The sequence below is a fragment of the Dermacentor silvarum genome, chromosome 9 (assembly GCF_013339745.2).
Source record: "Dermacentor silvarum isolate Dsil-2018 chromosome 9, BIME_Dsil_1.4, whole genome shotgun sequence".
Taxonomy (NCBI): Eukaryota; Metazoa; Arthropoda; class Arachnida; order Ixodida; family Ixodidae; genus Dermacentor; species Dermacentor silvarum.
Genome location: NC_051162.1, coordinates 82,592,323 through 82,615,185, shown reverse-complemented (window position 1 = coordinate 82,615,185; position 22,863 = coordinate 82,592,323). Strand labels below are relative to the sequence as shown.

Sequence of the window (22,863 nt, the reverse complement as noted above, 5' to 3'; positions counted from 1 at the left end):
TCATATTGATTCAACATAAGCTATAAAATAAAGAAAACCTATTAGTTTCAAAATTAGTTATCGCTTGCGTGAATATGAGAGATAGGAACAGTCCAATACTGAGCTGGACGCGATGCGTATATAAATATTTTGTTAGAAAGACACGCATGAGATATGGCTCTTTCGTAAGCCACAAATCTATTACTTTTCAATTTAGAGAGATTGCCGCACGATTGCCTTTATTTCCGGATAATTGTTCCAAACAACCTAAAATAACAGTGCAGCCTCAGCGAGAAGGCCCTTATTCGCGGCTTTGATAGCCGTACAAAAAATTAGGTTAAATCGTTATCTCAAGCAGCAGATTCTTTTGAACGCCACATGCTGAACGCCCGTGTCGAACTATCCCTTCTTCATCCTGTATTGATTGCATAGTGTATAGCAATCTTTCCACACGTGGTAGTCCCATTCGTCAGAGAAAGGTTTTCGTAGATAGAAAACTGCTTATAAACTACTCTGATAACGTAAGTATAAACAGTGGCTCTATAAATGGACACACAGATTCCTGGACTGACAGCACACATTCACCAGCCAACTAAAGACGGAATTGCACCCTAAACATTTTAAATTTATGGAAAACCATACACGACTTAGCGTTCACGCAAACTTAACCTCTTTTTTCACCACGGTACGCTGTGTTCGGTAAGCCACATAATTGGAACTTTTCCCTTCGTTCTTGTAGGAAACAAAGTCAGGCTCATTGCTAAGATGAAGTTCACCTCTGCCACCTTGCTCCTTGCAGTACTAGCAGGTGAGTGGGTTGCGCTAATTAGCAATGCATTTCATACCTTTGTAGCAACGCTCTTTCTATTATAAACGGAATATGCATGCGTGAAAATGCGAGAGTGGGCACCACTTTTGCCAGGTAACAGACCGTTCTGATTAAAACTGCTGTTTCAAATTTTTCATGGTTAGATTCTACTAAATACACATACGATTGGATACTCTTCCGTCTCACTCGAAAGCATCGATTCCACAGGCTTGCGAAATCTTCTTTAGAAATGGGTGAAAATATAGCTTAAGAAAGACACTTTGATGTACCCTCGGTAATTTCCGATGCTCTTGCGCCTACCTGCGTGCAGCGTTCTTCGCCGTGATGACTGCAGCACAGGAGAGAACCGATAAATCGGCCAGCAAATGCCGTAAGTGTAAAAGTTTTACATGTTTGTTAGTTGTAAGGTATTTTTTCTGTTTACGAAGCTGGTAGGTGTTTTTCATGCCATGCTAACTTCCATTGTGGCTATAACATACTCCCAAAACCAGGAATGCCTTAGCCCCCTAAGCGCCTTATTATGACCCACAGTTCCACGATTGTCATGTCTTCAAGACTCTATATACGTTGTTATTCCGTTGCACCATGAGAATGGCACAATATAATACGGTTACGTCTTTAACATAAAGCACGAGATCGCGGGATCGAATCCCGGCCGCGGCGGCCGCATTTCGATGGAGGCGAAATGCAAAAACGCCCGTGTGCTTGCGTTGTAGTGCACGTTAAAGAACCCCAGGTGGTCAAAATTACTCCGGAGCCCTCCACTACGGCGTGCCTCATAATCAGAACTGGTTTTGGCACGTAAAACCCCAGTAAGAAGAAGAACATAAAGTATTTAAACATACTTGAGAAATTATTATAGCTAGCTCCATATGTCATCGAGCTCGTTTCTATAGTATTTAGAATTTTTAAAATCAGATTTGCAAAAAAAAATTGCCCGCCAACCCGCACTGCGAACGTGATTGTCCAGCGAAGCTGTAACAAACACCACACATGGTCGAGCATTGTATTCACGCTGTTCGTCTGGTGTCTTTAGTTTCCGTGGTATACCCATGGCAGTCTAAGAATGAACTGAAGGAGTTGGTAGGCATATGTATATATAAATATATACATATATATACATATATCTATGCGGTATGCCTGATTGCAAAGCAAGATATCCCGTTTGCCTTCAATTGTTCACCTGGAGTTCTGTCTTTAAGCCACAAAATTTACACAGCTTCGTTGGAAAATTCGCCTATAGGCACCTTTACATGCCCAACCCCACGGTAATCTTTCGTAAAACGCGAAAGAATTGTGCGTCTATATGATCGAGGAGAGGCCTGGGCGCCGGTATCAATAACCGCACGCCCACAAACCAGATATATAAAGACCGCACCTAAAAAGCCGGTGTGCTCACCCTTTCATGCAATATAACCGTTGCGCAATAATTACTTAAGGCTTTAAATCTTCACTTTTTTGAGGCAAAATTATTTCTAGATACTTTTTTAAATTCGCAAATAAAGCTTATGCTGTTTCTCCACACACTGATATATATATATATATATATATATATATATATATATATATATATAACAGCATATCTATATGCTGTATGCCTGATTGCTAAGCCAGATATGTTGTTTGCCTTCAATTGTTATTATGGAGTTGCGTGTTCAGGCCACAAAATTTTCCTTGACATGCCGTAGGCTTGTCGCGCGTTAATCAGCCTTCTCCATGTCATTGTAGACAACTGACAATCTTGGACACTCAGGCATTCCATTTGTTGCTCAAGTTTATTCAATCAAAGCTGACGGCGAATTAGTGTTTACTAACATCTCGGACCGTTGTTCAAAACTTAACCTAAACCCAGCTGGATTTTGCGTTTCTTGTGTCACATCAGCTCAAAGTGGTAGATTTTGGTTGCTGGTATGCGTAGAATATGGAGGTTTTAAATGTGAACGTATGTTTAAGCATATTTGTGGCTCTTACTGGTCTTTTTGACGGAATGCTAGAACGTATGCTGTCTGTACAAAATGGCGTGCTTTTAAATATATCTATCCAAGCTATGTGAAATAAGCTTTAAAGGAAAACATACCTAGAATGCGTAACCACACAAGCAATGTTCTTTTTTTACCCTTTGATAATGATGGCTTCAACAAAATATAAATCTTTCTTGATTTCTTCTACGCAGCCTTTAGAATTCTGAGTAAACTTCTCGAAGCGTAATATACGTATCTGAAATTCCTATACTGAATTTATTTCGCATCTCTGGTTCTATCGACATAGGTGTGCTTTCTCTAGATATAATGGATTTGATAACTTCCCCACACAACAAAATATACAGACAGTGTTTTTCATGAGTCACTTTGTGGATGTTTGAGTGAATACCGAATGGCAAAGCCTACCGTCAAAATGTCCGTTGAAGCAGAAATTCAACGTGCCTTGTGATACGCCACCTATAATTGAATACAAAGTGATACGGTCGAACTAAAAACATTCTATAATTCCTTTTTTTCGACCATCATTAATCTTCACCAAATATTCTTTATATAGGTTGCTCAAAAAACAAACAATAATGCGTTGTGTTTTCACCTACAGTAAATCAATATTTTGTGACAGACACGAAGTCATAACCTTACTTCACCTCAAACGCCTGCATGGATGTCCACTTTTCAATTAGACTTTCTCATAATTGAAGAATGTCGAATACTTTGAGTTTGGTAATATGCGTTGTTTTGCACCTCGCACATTCTGAATGGCAGAGTCAGTACTTTCTGTACCCGTAAGAAACTACTATGGAGTTCAAAGACGACCTTCCGGGCGATATTCACCAATGAGTCGTTCGTGGCGAATTGGCTGTCTACTTTCAGAGGCTGTTACTTTTATGAGTAATAAACAAAGAGCGAGGGCAGTGTACAAAGGTTTACGCAGACATCTATTTTATGCATTAGGTGTGTGGAACTTACCCTTTTGTGGTCATTAGCAAAATTCCCCTCATAAGTTCATCACATCTGCTCTGCAAATATAACCTATTGGTTGGTGTTACTCGCTGTGCCTACGAACTGAAACATCGCTTTTCTGCAGAAATTGGCAGCGGATGCCCAGACCCCGTCGCCTGCACTAAAAGCTGCAAGGACAAGGGTGTCGCAATAGGCCTATGCGTTGACCTACTGCAGCTGAAAGGCTGTCTGTGCCTACTCTAAATGTGGCTGAAGTCCTCGAATCTCTGGCAAGACCTCGCTACACGTTGGCTCAATAAATGCATCCCGTCTTACATTGAAAAATTTGTTTCTCTCATTTTATTCGCCGTCTCAGATGTTCATCGCCCCCGCGAGCTCTCTGGTCGTCCAGCAGCTGCTCTTGAATAATCGGACACTTCTTTTACCTGGACGGAAGCAGTTCACAACAAAGAATCGCGCATAATAATCGTGGTTGTGCGATTGAATAAGAAACATTCCTTTTAAAACCATTAATACCAATTTTCAGCATGAACATGCATTCATCGCAGCGATGGTGATGTATCCATTTTGAACTACGATGGTGATGTACCAATTCGCAACATGGCGTGAAACACCGCGCGCATCGTTTTGAGACAGCCGTCGTCTGCTAGCTACTTGCGCTTGTCCGAGCAAACATCTGCTGACAGCTCCAACAGTTCGCGGGCAGTCCGGAACTTCCGGTGCGTGAAAAAACGAACGCGCTTCTGACAACACTCGGACAAGTGGGCGGAGCTTCGGAAGCTATCCGAGCAAAATTAAATGCAGCACAGCAGTCCCAAGCAGTCCGGGACTGTCAGGGACTGATAATGGAAGAGGCCCATTGTACACATACTACCTCTGTGTCTGCTTGGAATGTTTCCACTTTTACGTCTTTTTATTGCGCGCACTAGACGCTAAGCCTTTTTTGTACGTTTCAAGCAGCAATAGAGACGCACAAGCACCCCTTTCCCAAACTAGTTGCCGAGGCTAAATATTTTTGAGTAATATCTTCATAAACCATCAACTTAACAAAGAAATCAGCTTTCAAAACACGTTATGTGGGTTTATTGTCCTAAATACTTTGTAGCTAAACGAGAAAGATATTGCGATAGGAGCTATATGGACGTTCCAAGCGCATTTTTGCCGTCGCCGTCGTAGTGATATTTCGTATAAAGTCCTACGGTGATAAAATCGTCGCCGCGCGACGTGCGTTGTGTGTGCCAGTGAAAGCGTGCAAGGGTGAGCCGGAAACCCCAGGCTAATCTAGTGTACGCGAGAGACGAAGGCTGCCGGAAGCGCACGGGCTTCGTTCACTGTTTCGAAGTCTGTTTTTATATTGCAAAACCTTAAAGCGACCAATTTCTTGTGAGAGAAATTTGGTGCAGATAGAGAGAAACAAAAAGGTAAAGAAAACTCAATAACCTGCTTTTCCCTGCAGTCTGTGCGCCTCATTTTGACGAGAATGATCTGAACTGTCCACCCGGCGTCGACGGCGACTTGCGGCTTGTTGTGCTCTCTGCACAGCAGTATTCTGAACCCAATCAAGCCTTAAAACTGCAATTTACATGTCGGGCACGCTACGTTTGCAAGCACCTTAACTAGATGGCGCCGCCATACTGGTGGAGGCTCGGCAGCTCGGGGTCACGTTGATTGAGTGCGATTGTTTTCACAACAAATCCGTGCAGGGGCGGGGCCTCGCCTCTATGACGTTTCACCATTTTCTTTTTCCCCTATCTCTTTGGCGGCGCGGTTGGTTGTGTCCTGGTGCCGCTCCGGTCGTTAGGGTGTTGCGGAGCACAGCGAAGCAACACCCCAAATAAAAAAATACTGCTCCAGCCAGGTAGACTGCCCCCTCCCTGAGGGTGAGATTATATTTGGATCACCAAAACAGTGATGTGTTTATTTAGGAATAGCATCGATCCCTTAATAGCAGCCACAGTTGTGCCTAGTCACCACCAGCCCAGCCTGTTCTCCGTTCCAATGCTGCTGGCGTTGGAACGGCTCCAAACAGAGACGAAGAAAAGAATTACGGCAATGGTGATACGTCATCTAGGCGAGGCCCCGCCCCTGCACGGATTTGTTGTGAAAACAGTCCCACCCGCGTTGATTATGCGCCGCGTCTGAACCGCATCTCGTCGTCTAGCTGCGCCTGCGCACGCTGTGTTTGGAGGCGGCTTACCTAGTGGCCGCCACTATTCTGGCGGAGGCTAGGGTCGTCTGCCCCTGCGCGCTTGGGAGCGTTTCAGGGCATTTTTCCACTGCCCCATAGTAAGCGCTTGCGTGGCTAAGTGGTAGGGTAACTGGCTCCCACGCAGCGGGCGCTGGTTCGATCCCGGCGGGAATCGGGTAATTTTTTCGCGTTTCTGGCGATAGCGGTTACGGGGGCGTACACCGCCGACGGCCGCTCCATCGCGAACTGAAACGGCTATTGGAATGAGCCCATAACACCTTACGCTGTAAAAAAAAAATCGTCACCCAAGCGCGCGAACTAACCCTCCGCGCTGACGCCACTGCGAGTCGAGGCTCCGTCGATTCTAGGCTCGTCGAGTTTGGTGACACTCTCTCCACCTTCAACGAGGTTACCAAAAACTACTACATTGGTAGGAGACTATACTCTCCCCCACACGGCACACTAACCACACCTCAAGCTGTCACACTACGCATGCTTCAGACGGGATCATATCCCAACCTGAATTTATTTCACTACATGAATCCAGACTGGTTTAGTCCAGACTGCCCTAGCTGCGGAAAATGTAGTACTTTAGACCACATGCTCTGGGGATGCCCCTAGTTACAGAGGGGCCCGCAGCGATGGACTGCAGAGGAGTGGAGCTCTGCTCTTCGGAGCTCCGACCAGTCACGCTAATTTTGGCTGTCCAGAGAGCCCACGATGCGGCGCTGGAGCTTGGTCTCCCCGTCCCGACGTGGGTGCGGCCCGCGGCTTCGTCGTCTCCCTGAGAGGGTGCAACGGAGCTTCTCAGGACTTTCATTAAAGTTCTTTGTCTGCCTGTCTGCCACCCAAGCACTCCGTACAGATGGTTAACCAGCTAAGCTGAAACCTACGGTCCCAGTTTTTATCACTCGATTAATCTCGACGGTGCATTAAAGTCTTTCTCATATATTTTATTACGTCTGTGTGTTTGTTAATGAGGTTACACACCGACGGATTAACGGCGTCACTGACATCATGCCAGCAGTCCGCCGTTGTGCAATTGCAGATTGCCATATTTCAAAATTAAAATGCGTAAAAATTAAATGTGTCCGTCATGCAAGACCATGAAAGGTTCATTATTGGCTCTCCATTACGACGACAGAAGAGAACTCAAATTCAACGCTGGAATGATGAACGGCATTGGTGCCAGTTGTGGAAGAAGACGAACGAGGGAGCACGTACGAGCGCGTTCGCGGTTTCGCAGAGGGGTGCCAACGAGCCAGATGTGGAAGAAGACGACGATGCTAGAGCCATTGCTGATGATGATAGTTTCTGCGTACCGGTCATAGACGGACGAATGAGCTAGCCATATACAGCTTCGCTGTAAATGTCCTAGGCCTCCGCAGCACACGCAGCAGTCACTGCGTAAGCTGGAGTAGCCACTTTATGGGATCATAATTTTCCGCACCAAACACTACAAGGTCTTCGCGGCGAAGTCCCTTCGCCTCGGTTTCACGAGAAGGATTTGAACTGTTCGCTTAATTAGCATAGTCGCTTGACACTTGTCACGCTGTGTTAGATGCGCGCCGCGTAGCGTCGTTCCTTGCACACTTTATATTGCCCCTGCACATCAGTGCATAAGGTGGCACGCCATGTAGCAGTTGCATAGGCAAATGTGCAACTAGCTGTTACCTGTGGTAGTTTAATTTAGTAGCAGGTTTGGCACAAGGTGGATAGAGAAGGGTCGAGGACGAAAAAAAAAGATTAAGGAGATGTATACAAAAATGCAATAATTAAACACATCTATAGCATCCAAGACTAAATCAAGCAAGCTAGGTGACTGTTTTTCACCGTCCTGTTTCATCATGATCATCATCATTACCATTGTATCGCGCGATTTGTCACGCGACGTGCCTTCTTCTTCTTCTTCTTCTTTCTGGGGTTTTACGTGCCAAAACCAGTTCTGATTATGAGGCACGCCGTAGTGGAGGGCTCCGGATTAATTTTGACCACCTGGGGTTCCTTAACGTGCACTACAACGCAAGCACACGGGCGTTTTTGCATTTCGCCTCCATCGAAATACGGCCGCCGTGGCCGGGATTCGATCCCGCTACCTCGTGCTCAGCAGCGCAACGCCTTAGCTGACTGAGCCACCCCGGCGGGTAAACGCGACGTGCCGCGCGCCGCGTAGCATCGACTGGTGCGGCTGCTGCTGGAACCAGCTAGAAAGCTGCGTCATTGAATGGGATAAATCACCCGAAATATACCAATAAACACCAATACTTTCATAGAAAATTGTTTTTTACTGGTCAATAAAGCCTCCAAAATTTGAACGTCTGTATAAACCAGATGATTTTAGCCTCGCGCTCAGGCGGCGGGTGCGCTCCAATACTTTCGACACCAGGCGTCACCTCTCGTCGTGGACTGCGGGAATCGGCAGACTAGCGTGTGTTTATTTGCGCGTGGCGCTTGCATTTGTCGTTGCTACTCACGGTTTCAGTGAGTAGCCACAATGTATAAAACCTGCTGGGCAGAGTGGCATTGTGCCGTCTTCGGCATTCTTGATAGGAATATGGCGAGTGCCAACTTTTAAAAATTCCGCGCGGCGTTTGAAAACGAAAGCCTGGTGCAAATTTAGTGATCCATTGTGTTGTGCATTAAGTTACACAGCAGGTTATACATTACCAAATGATCGGTTTTCGCTACGTCTAAAACCCAGTGTGGCGCATACCCGCATACAAATATCTGTACATGAAAAGCGTGGACTCAAAATGGAGGAATAGGTTAAGGCAGTTGGCAACCAATCATAACTGTAAACAGACAACCACGAGTCATCAGAAAGAAAGTGAGAGAACTAGAGACAGTGAATTGGATGCAAACGATGGAAACAAAAAGGACCATGAAGATTTACAGGAATGAGAAGTAAGAAATTAGAAGGAAAAACCTATACGATAACACAAAGGGCATTGCCTTGCTATTGGAGGCTCGAACCGGTAGCCCAAGGAACCAAGCATACAGGAGCAAATATTCGGAACTAGATGAGGCATGTATATGCCGTAGTAAAGATCCAGAGACCACTCAGCACGCCATAATGGGAAGCGATGGGATTCACCCAGCGAGAACCGTAGGCAACGTAAAACTTCCGCAAGCGCTTGGGTTCAACATCAACTGATCAGCCGTTGATATAAGCATGATACGATTAGAGTGCTGGTGCAAAAAAATCAGGGAAAAGGTTGATACGACCGGATCACCTACAATCATAGGTCACGGTACCAGGTAAATTTTGAAGGTAAAAAAACTGTCAGCCCTTCCACTGGGGTGGAGATGAAAGACCAGCGATTCTGTACGATGGCGGTAATATATGTATTTCCAATTATGACTATTAAGATGTGATGGTGTAATTGGTTATTCGAAATATTAGACAATGAGAAGTATATATGATCCGGTGGTTTTCATTTATTTAGTGACCGCGGGGACCATAGCCTTATGGTCGCTACGGTACACCGCCATAAGGTGTGCGGCAAAGGTTGGCACATTCTTCATAAACACGTCACCAACGCCGCGCACGTTCAGGGCGAACACCGGCAAAACGCCGCCGCCGTCGACAACAGTTCTGCGCATAACTTAACCACTTATTTTGGCCGCAGCTGAATAGCAACCATAACCTGCACCCGAATATTGGAAATGAGCCTCAAGAGGTGATGCGAAGCTAAGCTTGCGATTTTCAACAATAAATTGTGCGGATCTTTCGCATTGGGGGAATGCTTAATATGCGAGGTATTTTGCAGATACCTTATTATCCTGTATCGTTTGGGCTCCAAAGATTGGTAGCAGGTGGGTCGGCGTATTCCAGTAAATAGAATAGACGTGTTTGGGGGCAGCGATCGTACTTATATGTCGGGAGAGCAGCATGCCAACTATGTTGTAGACGATCGTATGACGGCAATGACATCATTTCTAAGGCGGCTTTTCTACGCTAAGCAACGGCAAGGCGATTGTTGGGTTCCACATAGGTAGCGGACGAGCGTGGGCGATAGAAACACGTATTGTGACGTCATCACCGAGCACGTGGTATACAATCATTCACACACAAGTTCATTTCATGTAGGTGTAGGTTAAAATGACGATGGCATTTTGTATTTTTGCGAGGAAGTGTAGAACTTGATTAACTTGGGCGAATATGAGTTCTGTACAATGCTACACAGCGTCTACACTCTTAGACAAGTACCATATAATGTCCGGCACATATGCGGTATATTTTCGTTCCAGCGTAAAGTACTGCATATAAACGGACTTTCAAGCAATATTATGCGTGACAATGGCTGCGGCGGTAGGCTAGGCCCGCTATATGCGGCCTCGAGCGGACGCAACGCTTATATGCAGCCTAGCAAATTTGGCGCGCAAGAAGCGCGCTGAAGCGTTGAGAGAGCGTTACAATGCAAGGGCTCTAACGAGCAGTGAGGGTAATGCTTTGAGGGAGAAATTGAAGCGAAAGGCAAAAGGAGAGAACGAAGAGAAACAAGTCGACGCCTCCACGTTGCTTTCGTGGCGGAGGAGGAGGAAAGGGTGCGCCTAGCCGGACCGGGAAGGAGCGAGAACATGGCGTATAGACTTCAGACTCTGCCCATGCGGCGCTGCGGAAAAACCCGCCACCAGCGCCCCCATCGCAGCCTTGGCGCAAACTGAGTAGTGCAAAGAGAGCTGTCCGCAAGCGAAGCTGCGTAGGCCACAATGGAGCCCCCTCTTTCAGTTGTGCTGAGGCACGGTTTCCTAAAAATCAACGACCTGGAAAGCTTCTTCCGCCCATCCACGCTTCGGAAAGGGAGCAGAGCGAAGTACGTGTGCAATGTAAAAAAAGTTTCAGGTGTTTTTTCGGCGCGCTGCAACTCGCAAGTACAGCGAGCATAGTACGACGTCGAGTTCGAGGCAAGCACTTCGACGTCCGTTCTCTAGCGCCTAAATGTGTTAAATTTGAGTACGTACATAATGTCAAAGCGATGAAGTACATATATGATTAAGTCAGTTAGCTATGTAGCTTACGGTCAGTGGTACAAAGCTCGCTTTATCAGGGGCGAGTGGCCCTGGCGACCTTCGCCTTTTCAGTTGCGTTCTCGCTTCAGCTTCCTGGGCGTTCGAGCCTGTTATCGCGCATTTTCGAATGTTTTCTTTTCTTTTTTCTTTTCTTTTTTGTAATCTGAGCAATAAGTTGCTGTGGGAGCACTGGATGAGTAATTGCGAAGTAACGCACGTGTGTAGAAAAAAAAGTTGTCGCAGTTTCACCTGAAAGGCGAAGCATCAATTGCGATAGCAAATTTGCAGAGAGCTATACGGAGTAATGATAGTAGCTTTATCAGGTGTATAAACTTGGACATGCAGCAGCGCCGGCAACACGCACAACTATTGTCGACGCCGTCGGCGTTTTGCCCGCGTTCGCTCAAAATGCGTGCGGCGTTGGTGACTGTTGCCGGAGCCTCTGATATAAATAGGCACTTGGTGCCGCAGCTAAACGTCGCCTCCCTTCCCTCCCCCTCCCCCCCCCTCCCCCACGGCCTCTCGCGCGTCGTAAGAAGGCGCGTTTGCTCTACATATATGGTGATTGTAAAGGAAGAAAGAGACGCCTACTTCTGCAGCCCTTAAGCGAGCACGGCGCAGAACGCGCGTTTGTTCTCCGCCGTGCGTTCACTCCCCGCGAAAGCGCGCGCCCCTCGCGCCCTTTCACTCGCACATACAGCGTTCGGCGCGCGGCGACGATTTCATCTTCATTGACGTCATACGGAACCTCACGGCGACGGCGACGACGACGGCGACGCCGACGACAGAAATCTGCTTTTGAGTGTCCATATAATTGCCATCGCAATAAAAAATGTCGCGTTTATTTACGTTCATTTGTGCGCGTGTGTTGTTTTAAGCGTCTGCTAAGTATTCAAGGGTACTGAGCGGGGCTGTAGCTCCCGCGAGACAGAAAGATGCTTCGCGCAGGTACTGTAGGAAGCTTACTTTCGTTATGCTCGCAGGCTGTTTGCTGCCTTGGAAAACGTTTTCTGTTTACTGCCTGAAAAAGGCTTTGGAAGAATTTATTCTCTGTAAATAATTACGACATTAAATATTACGATAAAATGCTTAACCCTTTGAGGGTAAAGTGACGAGAAAATAGTTTGTGTTGTAAAATACACAATGTTTATTCATGAATAAGATGATCGATAAGCGCACTGACTAAGGCCAGGAAGAGGCACAAGTCTGTTTGAAAATATCTTCACATTATAGAAAATCCACAATATTTGCATACTAGAAATAATAAGGTGTCGCAGTTTCACCTGAAAGGCGAAGCATCAATTGCGATAGCAAATTTGAAGAGAGCTATACGGAGTAATGATAGCAGCTTTATCAGCTGTATAAACTTGGACATGCAGCAGCACCGGCAACACGCAGAACTGTTGTCGACGCCGTCGGCGTTTTGCCCGCGTTCGCTCAAAATGCGTGTGGCGTTGGTGACTGTTGCTGGAACCTCTGATATAAATAGGCACTTGGTGCCGCAGCTAAACGTCGCCTCCCTTCCCTACCCCTCCCCCCCACGGCCTTTCGTGCGTCGGAAGAAGGCACGTTTGCTCTACATATATGGTGATTGTAGAGGAGGAAAGAGACGCCTACTTTTGCGGCCCTTAAGGGAGCACAGCGCAGAACGCGCGTTTGTTCTCCGCCGTGCGTTCACTCCCCGTGAGAGCGCGCGTCCCTCGCGCCCTTTCACTCGCACATACAGCGTTCGGCGCGCGGCGACGATTTCATCTCCATTGACGTCATACGGAACCTCACGGCGACGGCGACGGTGACGGCAGAAATCTGCTTTTGAGTGTCCATATAATTGCTATCGCAATAATAAATACTACTGTGCAAGGTTGTAACACAAAAACGAAAATGTAACGATGTTTAGGGCTTTTTTCGCACAAGTGTCCTTCATGTTAGTAGAGGAATATTTGCCGTCCGTATTGACTTAATTATACTTAGGCAAGAAATAGCATCAATATCCAACATTTTCAATTGTCCGCGATAACATGGTGACGACTCGTTACCGCGCAAACATCATACACTGTTCAGAGAAAAATGTTTCAGCAAGTATCATTTCACAAAGTGTCAGTACCATAGGAATTAGGTGCATAGCATCTGTAGCTGTTATTTTATGCATTCTGCGGCTATACGTTATCTGAAAGACGCCCATGTATTTCATTCTGCAATAGCTCATCATGCGAAGGCTTGAAAACCGACATTGAGTCGCGGATACAACTCGCAAATCGTTGCAATAAGGGTAATCTAAAATGTAATAGGGGCGGCTAAGGCAGAGACTTTTCTAGAGTATGTTATAGACACAATGGCATTTATCATTTCATGAAACAACAGCTGTGCGCTACGCAAGAATTTATTTGAAAAGCATTCGTTACAACACACAAACATGCGTAACGTTTGCACTTACTGCCTCCACCACCCGTGTTCTCGGCTCCCTCCTCCGCGGCAGTCATCATGGCCAGGAACACTGCACACAGGTAGACGCACAACATAAAAATTACCGAGCGTATATCAAAGTTTCTTTGTGAAGCAATAATTTTACCCTTTGCTAAAGAATATTTCGCCAACCTGTGGAATCGATTCTTTTGTAGGAGGGGTGAGAATTTCCAATCGTGTGTCTGTATTTTAGAGAGTCGCATTCATTGCAATTTTTGTAGCTAGAATTTTTATCAGAACGTGGTGCTAGGCGGCAGTAGTGTGTGCCCACTCTCCCATTTTATAGAGGGCGTATTGAGTTTATAATTAAAACAGCGTTGCTATAAAGATATGGAATGCATTGCCTCTTGACGCAAACCACTTACCTGCCAGTACCGCCATCATGAAAATGGCAGAGGTGAACTTCATATTCTTAATGAGTCCGACTTTGTTTCCTGCGAGGACGAAGAGACATGTTCATATTATGTTCCTTACACAACAAAGCGTACCGTGACGAAAAAGAGAAATTCCCTACGCAATGAACGTTATGTGCGCTTAAAAATTCCATAAGGGTTAAAATACTTAGGATCCACTTCCGTCTTCAGTTTCCATGCAAACATGCGCTGCCACTTTAGGAATCTGTGTGTCTTTTTACAGAGCCACTACTTCTAATTACGTTATCGCTGTAGCTTATAAGGGGCATTCCAATTACGGGAGCGTTTCTTCGACAAATGGAACGACCTCGTGTGGAAAGATAGCAATATACTGTGCGATCGTTGAAAGACAAAGAATGGTGGTTCGACACGGGCGTTCAGCAACTTGCGGAGGAAAGTCTCTACTGCTTAAGGTATTGGTGCAACCTAATTACTTTTATATGGGAAGCTTGGCGGTAAAGAACTAATCACGGTGTGTGCCAGTGTTGTTTAATGTTGTTTGGAACGATATTCCGGAAATAGGAATGATCGTGCGGCAATTCAGCTTAATCAAGAAGTAATAGGTTTGTGGCTTACGGAACAGCCGTATCTCATGCGTACACTTCTGACAAGGATTATTCCGTACACTTCGCATCAAGCTCATTCATTATTGAACTGTTCCCAACTATCATAATCAGGAAATCAATACTTACTTTTCAAATTGAGAACATTTTCTTTGAAATATTCAATATTGATTTGAAGCAATGCCAACATTTTGTGCGCGTGCAGTAAAAACTTTGTGGGGAACATAGATATCAAAAGATAAAACACTTATTATAGAAAGAACATATGCCTTGTAGTAAATTATCTATTGAATTCACCAGAAAATTTGTGAATTGCTCCGAGAGATTTAAAAAATATACCTGAAAAGACGAAATGCGGGGATCAGGCTAAATCTTCGAACGCGCAACAGCGGAAAAGACTGATTAAGGCACGACAACGGGTGTGCTTTATATCTCGCCTTAGGCCGGAAGAGACGCACGTGGAGAATACGCAGTTGGTAATGGATTCACTGTGCACGGGATATTTTTTTGCAGTTTGCTGAGCAAGGTACGTCATGGTGATTTGAATTTTAAAGCGATACCTGCTTAAGAACCACATTGTCAAAAACAGGAAACGGGTAAGTATCTTTCTCAATGCTAATTTATTTTTATATGCATGACAAGTTATAAATGTGGTATAAGTTTAATGTACTCTGCTTCCGGAAAAATGGCAAGGCCGATCCTCTCATAAAATTGACTACAGTGAATTTAATAGGAACTATATGGGTGCAGTGATTTAAACTGTTGTAAACCGTTCCGAGGTGCTAGAGAACACAAGCACACAACTCATTGATACCATATCACCGTCGTGCATATTATTCAAGCATATGTTATTTACCACCACATCACAAGCAGGAATTATAAATCCTTTGAATGGACAACAAACTGTACTGAGAAAGCATACACTAGTTATGCATATTCTGAATGGCTTCCTTTGCCTGTCCATTTCTTTGCCTAGGCAAGTCCATTTAATTGAACAGAACCAGTACAGAATGACAGACAGACAACGAACTTTATTTGATCCTGAGGAGCTACTGTCAGGACCCCCTAACGGGAGGCCGTTGTAACCGCTGGCCGCGCCCACGTAGAGGACAGAACGCCGTGACGCTCCGCCCTTTCCTGGGCCCTCTGGATAGCCTGGACTTGCTTTCGGAGTACCGTGCTTCTGATGGCCTCCTCCCATTCGGCTTCGCTGGAGAGTAGGTCGTTAGGTAACGCGGGACATCGCCAGAGCATGTGAGCCATAGAGCAAAAGGGTTCATTACAGTCGGGACAACCAGGGTCCACGTCTGAGTATATCCTACTAAGGAAGCCCCGCGACGGGAAAGATCCCGTCTGCAACATTCTTAGAGTAGCTGACTGACCTCTGCTGAGCTTCGGGTGAGGAAGAGGAAAAGCTCTCCTGCCAAGTTGGTAATGTTTAGTAATTTCATTAAATGTGAGAAGTGGATCGTTCTGCTGAGTCCCTTCCTGCCCCTCCGGAGCCTCCAGACCGTCGCGGCGCGTGAGTTCTCGCGCACGGTCGTGGGCCACCTCGTTGAGGTTTGGGAAGCCCTCGAGAACGTTCGTCCCCATGTGTGCGGGGAACCACGTAATATAATGAGAAGCGGGGCAAACCCTCTTCTCTAGAATAGAGGCCGCCTCTCGTGCGAGGTTACCCCATTCGAATGCTCTGATTGCGTCTCTCGAGTCGGTGTAAATGTAGAAATGCTCTGAGTCACACAAGGCCAGCGCAACTGCGATTTGCTCTGCTATACCCGGGGTGGCCGCCCTTACTGAGGCGGATGAGCGAAGCACTCCCCGCCCGTCTATAACCGACAACGCGAACATTCTCCTGTTGCCGTATTGCGCCGCATCGACAAAGAGCGAAGAGTCTATGTCATCCCTAACTCTCTTCAAGATGGCTCGTGCACGGGCTTTACGTCTACCCTCGTTATGATGTGGATGTACATTTCGCGGGAAGGGCCCCACCATGTAGGTCTCTCTCGTTTCCCGTGTCAGTGTTATCCGCCGTTCCTCCATTATCCTAGGAGCCATGCCAACCTCGTCAAGGATTCGCCTGCCAGCCTTGGTCGACGACAGCCTGACCACCTGGGCAGTGACCTGCGCCTCTATGATCTCGTCTATGTTATTGTGCATTCTGAGTTGATCTAGCCTGTCGGAGCTCGTGGCAATCGGCAAGCCTAGCACTTTCTTGATGCTCTTGCGCATGAGGGTATTTAACTTGGTCTTTTCCGATTTCGTCCACACTAGAGCTGACGCCACATAGTTAATATGGCTCATCAGAAACGCATGGTACATCCGAAGGAGGTTGTCCTCACCTAACCCCTTCTTTCGGTTGGACACCCTAGCGATTAACCTCAACATGTTCTCCGTCTTGGCTGTAACGTGGGTAATTGTTGTGGCATTACAGCCCCTCGAATCTATGAGCAGGCCTAGGATCTTGACTGAGTCGACTCTAGGAATCTTCTGCCCATTATTCGCGTATAATGCCACGGGTAGCTGGTCGAGCGGTGTCAGACCCCTAACCCCTTGCCTCGCCGGTCTGTAGAGTAACAGCTCCGACTTACTCGGAGACAGCTTGAGACCTGTGTCCGCGAGGTAAGCCTCTGTCTCGTCCAAGGCCGCTTGTAGAGCTTGCTCCAGTTCTGCTAGGGAGCCCCCTGGGCACCAGATAGTGATGTCATCTGCGTACAGAGCGTGACCTATGCCCGGGAGGCCGCCCAGCCTTTCTGAAAGACCCTTCATGACTATATTGAAGAGCAGTGGCGAGATGACTGATCCCTGGGGGGTACCTCGAGCCCCCAGTTCATACACGCTCGACCGAATCTGCCCCACTTCAATAGTAGCGGTTCTATTCATGAGAAAGGACCTGACAAAGGCCTGGAATTTGACTCCCAGGCCTGTCCCGGCCGTGGCCTGCAGTATGTATCGATGTAATACTGTGTCAAACGCCTTAGTGAGATCCAGGGCGAGAATCCCTCTCACGTCCCGAGTGCCGCTATCAAAGATTTGCTTCTTCAGCATCAGCATAACCTCCTGCGTCGATAGGCCGGGCCGAAAACCCACCATATTATGTGGGAAGAGGTCCATGCGCTCTATGTACCCAGAAACCCTGTTCAAAATGGCATGCTCCGCTACCTTGCCTATGCACGAGGTCAGTGATATCGGTCTCATGTTGTCCAAATTAAGGGGCTTTCCAGGTTTTGGGATGAGTATCACCGATGCCTCCTTCCATCCGTCGGGCACCTGTCCTGCCTCCCATACCTTGTTAACCTCCTTAGTTAGTAGTTGCACTGTCCTATCGTCCAGGTTACGTAATAGCCTGTTAGAAACCTTATCCGGACCCGGAGCCGATCTGCTATTCAAATTGTGGAGCACCGCCCTGATCTCCGATTCTGTGAAGGGCGCGTCCAGCTCGTCCACCGTCGCACACTCGATCTGCGGATAATCTTCTTCCTGCGTCGGCCCTATGGGGAGGTATCTATCCGCGACGGCATTCAAAAGCGACTGTTCAGTACCTCCCTCCTGTTTGTGCCTGTGTATGACTTTACTAAGTGTTTGCCTTTGATTCCCCTTAGCCTGCGCGTCACCCAGGAGGTGCTTGAGGAGGTTCCACTTCCCTCCTGAGCGCATGGACCCGTCTACTGCCGCACAGACCTCGTCCCATTGTAACCTATTGAGTTCCGTGCAATATCTTTCGATCTCTCTATTAAGCTCCGCAACCTTTTTCCTCAGCCTGCGGTTTAGCCGTTGTGTTTTCCACCTCATCAGAATCGAGGATTTGGCCTCCAGCAGGTGCGCTAAGTGCGGGTCCATTCTTGGGACTTCCGCTTCCGTCTTTACTATTGCAGTAGCCCTCTCTACGTCTTCCGTGAGCGAGTCAATAGCCTCGCCAAATGAGGAAAATGTGTTCGTTCGCTCCTTCCTAAGTTTTCTAAACGCATTCCAGTCCGTCACTCGAAATACCCTGGTAGGTCGGGCGTCCACACTTAAGGTTACTGCCGCTATGAAGTGGTCACTGCCCAGGTTTTCCTGCTTATTGACCCACGTTATGTTACCTACGTTTCTTACACATGCCAAATCAGGTGTTGTGTCTCGCGCAACCGACGTGCCCAGCCTAGTGGGGAACCCTGGGTCCGTGATTACTGTAAACGCGAGATCATCCAGGTTCCTCACCAGATTCTTTCCTTTTACCGTCTGTCTGACGTAGCCCCATGCACTATGAGGGGCGTTAAAGTCCCCGGCAACTATCAGGGGAGAGTGCTTGGCTATCGACGTCGCCTTCATTAGCAGAGACTTAAACGTCTGTCTCTGGTCTGACGGTGGGCTATAAACATTAAGCACAAAGACGCTCTGCTTAAGCCAACCGTGCGGTATAACCTCCACGAAAAGGGCCTCCATCTTACCCCGTCCAGAATGAATTTGATGCTCAATAAAGGGTAAATTTTTTTTGATCATCGTGGCTAATCCTCTTCCTCCCTTGTTCCTGACCGACACAGTTTTGAAGCCAGAAAGGGTAGGGACATCACATAGTGTCTCTTGTAATAATAAAATCTGCGGCTTTTCCACCTGATTCGTTAAAAACTGTCGTAGTGGAGCCTTGCGCCTTTGAAAACTGGCGCAGTTCCACTGCCAGATTACCAGATCTTTGTGATCGCCCGCCATGATGCTACATTACCATGGCTTGCTCCGCGTCCGGAGCATCCTCGGAGTGATTCACTGCCTTGCTTTGCGCTCGGACCTTGGCTTTGGCCCTAATCGCCGCCTTTTCGTCTAGTACCGTTACTCTTTGCAGCAAGAGCTTTACGCTTTCCTGATTTTCTCTACTTATCCTGAGTAGTTCCTCCAACATCTTTCTTTGCTGAGCCTCTCCCTCAGACGTTTCCAAGTCGCTCTCTTGATCCTCCTCAGGAAGGGGGGCCTTACGCTTTGCTTTACTGAATCCTACGCGGGGTATCTGTTCGGTTACCTCTGGCGTCTGGTTGCTCGCCTCTATTTCACCGGGCTTGGGATTTGCCTTGGCGGCTTTGAGTCGACGTACCTCCTCTCTAAGCTCCTTAACTTCCTTCAGTAATGCCTCCACGTGCGACCTACTACCATGCTCTAGCGAAGTCGACCGCGTTACCTCCGTGGGTCTCTGCTGCTCCTTCTTCGTCTTCCCTTTGACACGATCCGCCCAGGTAGGCTCCTCCTGTATCCTCACGCTGGACACCGAGCGCCCTCTGGATCGAGAGCGGTGCCCGGTTGAGCCGCGCTTTCGCACCGCTGGCGTGCGAGAGCGGCTTCGCTCGGTGCTGCGCTCCCGCACAGCTGGTGTACGCGAGCGGCTCCTACCGCCCGCCGTGTTGACGTCGGTCCCCAGCTGCAGCTGCTCGGTGCGTCGGCGCCGCTGCCGCCGTCGTCTTCTGACAATATAGGGAACTTGAAATTTGTCCCTGCACTCCTTGGCCGCCGTGGGGTGCGGGCCACCGCACAGCGTGCACTTCGGATCGCACCGGTGATCTTCCTCCGGCGATCGTTTGCCGCAGGAGCGACACCACTTGTTTCCCGGGTTGGGACACACGTCAGCCCGGTGTCCCAGTCCTCCACACTCGTAGCAGACTTCCATGTGGCGTCGGTAGAGCGTGCAGCGAAAGATGCTCGCACCGCATGCCACGTAGTTGGGCACTTTCATGCCCTCGAAAAGCACCACCACCGCCGTGGTGTTCTTGATCCGCCTGGCCTCCAATGCACCCGGGTTCCGATGATTTACAATTCTCGCTCTGAGTTGAGCTTCGCTGACTTTCACGTCGACTCCTTTTATGACACCCTTACACGTATTCTCAGGTGGGGCAAGGTACGCCGCCACCCCAAACGTGCCTTCGCCGAGCCTGATTTGCTGCACTCTGGCGTACGCGTCCGCGTTTTTCTCGTGCGGTGTGCACACCACAAAAATGTTCTGAACTCCATTGGGACACATCGTGTCCTCTTCAATTTCGGCCGGAGCCAAAGCTGCCGCCATGGCCAAGGCTTGCTCAAAGCGTATTCTGCTGACCTTGTTTACATTCAGGCCGTCCCTCGGTCTGACAATGATGCGAATGGTGTCCCTCGGAAGTCGAGGGAGCCTTGAAGCAGCGGTGACACGTCGTATCGCGTCGCGCGGTGCGGCGGTGTGGCCGCCGTCCCTCCGCCTGCCATGTGTATTTCCACCGTCTTGAGCCGAATAATATTCTTTCCTGCGCCTGCCGGGCCGGCGACCATACGCCACCTTCCATCCCGGGTCGCTTGCCTCTTCTTGAGAGTTCTCCTCTTCTTCCACATCCATCCTGGGGTGCATGTGCGGGAGTGGGGTAGGCCTAAGCCTACCCGCGTCTCCTCGCCGTGGTTCAAACACTCACAGAACGTCGAAAAGTCCTTTAAACGACGAAACTCCGGTATCGGCAGAGGCCTCTTGACTTGCCGCGTCGATTAAAGCATAATCACCCTGTTCCGCATGGAGAACCACTCGAGAACATTGATGAAAGCCGGAGCCGATGTGAACGCGCCCACACTAGTCGACTTCTTCTTCGTTCTCTCAGTACAGAATGAAATGCTCGTTTTATATAAGTATTAGTACAGAAAATATTTACTTAGCCCGCACATATCAAACAGATGCAACAACCGTCATGTTGGCATTTATTACTTCTTTATCCTTCTCTTATATCTTTTCGCTCCCTCCGATGTTCTCAGACTTCTTGTCTTTCGGTACGCTTCAATCCCCCCACCTTTTTTCTTCATCCCTCCTGGGATGGTATTTAAACTAATCTGCTATGGAAGCCAATTCTTCATTTTTGTTCATGCCGATATACTTGACAGTTTTAAGGTGTCTTGCTGACTTGCGCTTTTCGCGACACGATACGGTCCTTTGTAGACAGAGCCAGTGTTTGATGGTCCCTTCTCACGAGAGCCTTGCTTCCTACCTCCACGGCTGTAACGTGGTGTTTTGCTTCATATCGAAGTTTCTTTTCATTCTTTCCCGGTATTTTTCTTGGCTGTCTTCTGTCCTTCTTATTTCTGTAAGCTGCACCATTTTGTCGACTCCCAAGGATGCATCAGCGGGAAGATAAGTTGGTTTTCCAGTAACAACAAGGAGTGGTGTACATCCCAGACAAGTGGTGTGCGATTGGTTATGATGAGATACCGCTGCTTTAAGGCAGCACTTCCATCCCCCTCGGAAACTTGGGTACATGCTGATCTATTGCTTCAGGTCCCGAATAGTTCTTTGCGCCAATCGATTATCTGCTGGACGGTACGAGGCAGTGAATCTCAGTGTAACTCCACGTTGTTTTGCCCATTCCGGCAGTCTATAGATTCGAAGAGCTGGACCATTATCCGATACCAAATCTCACCTTGTCAAACATTTTGCGGTTGAACAATGAGATCACGCTGCTGACATCCTCTCTTCCTGGCTTCGCTACCACCATCCTTGTCCACTCAACCACGCACACAACAAACGCTGGCGTTTTCTTCACAACTTCCGACTTCTTACGGAGTTCACGGAAGTCTAGGTGGACAACTTGAAATGGTGTCCCTCAATGTTTCGGCAATGTCATTTGTTGAGTTCTATGTTTGAATTTCACCTTTATCAGTTGACTTTTGTAACATGATTGCACATAGATCTTCGCACCTCGTTTCTTGTGAGGACGTGTAAATCGCTTTGTTAACTTCATGTAGGTTCTCCAAAACTCATTATGCCCGCCTGAATGAGGGCTATTATGATACAGATGCAAGATTTTCCACACAAGTGTGGGGGCACTGTAACTTTCACCATCAATGTTGGTTGGAGTGTTTCAGTTCCTTGCGAAAGTTTTGCGGTGTTGATCGCTTCTTGGTGAAATGCAACACGCATGACTGCTAACCTCGACATACTATCAACGTCTTTCATAGAAGCTCCCGGGAGATGACTAATTGAAAAATCAAATTACTAAAGTGTGTTCACCCGGCGTGCGATTATTACTTTAAGTCCGCCAACTTCAAAAGGTGTGTCAGTGCTTCATTATCAGTGTAAAGCTTGAATTTTTTTCCTTCTGTGTAGGAGCGGAAGTACTCAATGACCTTTAGGACAGCGAGAGCTTCTTTTTCAGTTGTTGTGTAGTTTACTTCCGTCTTGGTGAAAGTGTAACTGTGGTAGCCCACCACGCGAACCTGCTGATTGGTTGCCAGGGTAGAGTCTGGTTGATAAAGAACCGCTCCCGTTCCAGAATGCGACGCATCTGTGGTTAGTTAAAATGGAAGTGAAAAGTCCGGCAGACAAAGCATACGGTCAGCATAAATTATCTGTACTAGCTCTCCTTACGCATATTCGCATTCTTCTGTTCATTAAAAAGGTATATCTCCTTGAGTCAACCTTGTTAAGGACGATGTCTTCATAGTATAGTCCCGAGTAAACGCTCTGAAATGGCCGGCTAGTCCCCAAAACACCCGAAGTGAAGGA

The 22,863-nt window shown here is 47.5% G+C and overlaps 2 long non-coding RNA genes across 2 annotated transcripts in view; one reads left to right on the top strand and one right to left on the bottom strand.

Annotated features, from left to right (window-relative positions):
- LOC119464807 (uncharacterized) overlaps nucleotides 1-4,068 on the top strand; it is a 29,459-nt gene extending 25,391 nt beyond the window's left edge. Inside the window, exon 4 of the long non-coding RNA XR_005194602.2 lies at nucleotides 3,875-4,068. This is a non-coding gene — a long non-coding RNA (uncharacterized LOC119464807). The remainder of the gene's footprint in view (nucleotides 1-3,874) is intronic.
- Nucleotides 4,069-13,267: 9,199 nt separating this feature from the next.
- LOC125940219 (uncharacterized) lies at nucleotides 13,268-14,885 on the bottom strand. The gene is made up of 3 exons (XR_007463445.1): nucleotides 14,730-14,885; nucleotides 13,780-13,848; nucleotides 13,268-13,445 (listed from the first exon to the last, which is right to left on the bottom strand). It is a non-coding gene; the product is annotated as an uncharacterized LOC125940219 (long non-coding RNA).
- Nucleotides 14,886-22,863: the final 7,978 nt, after the last annotated feature.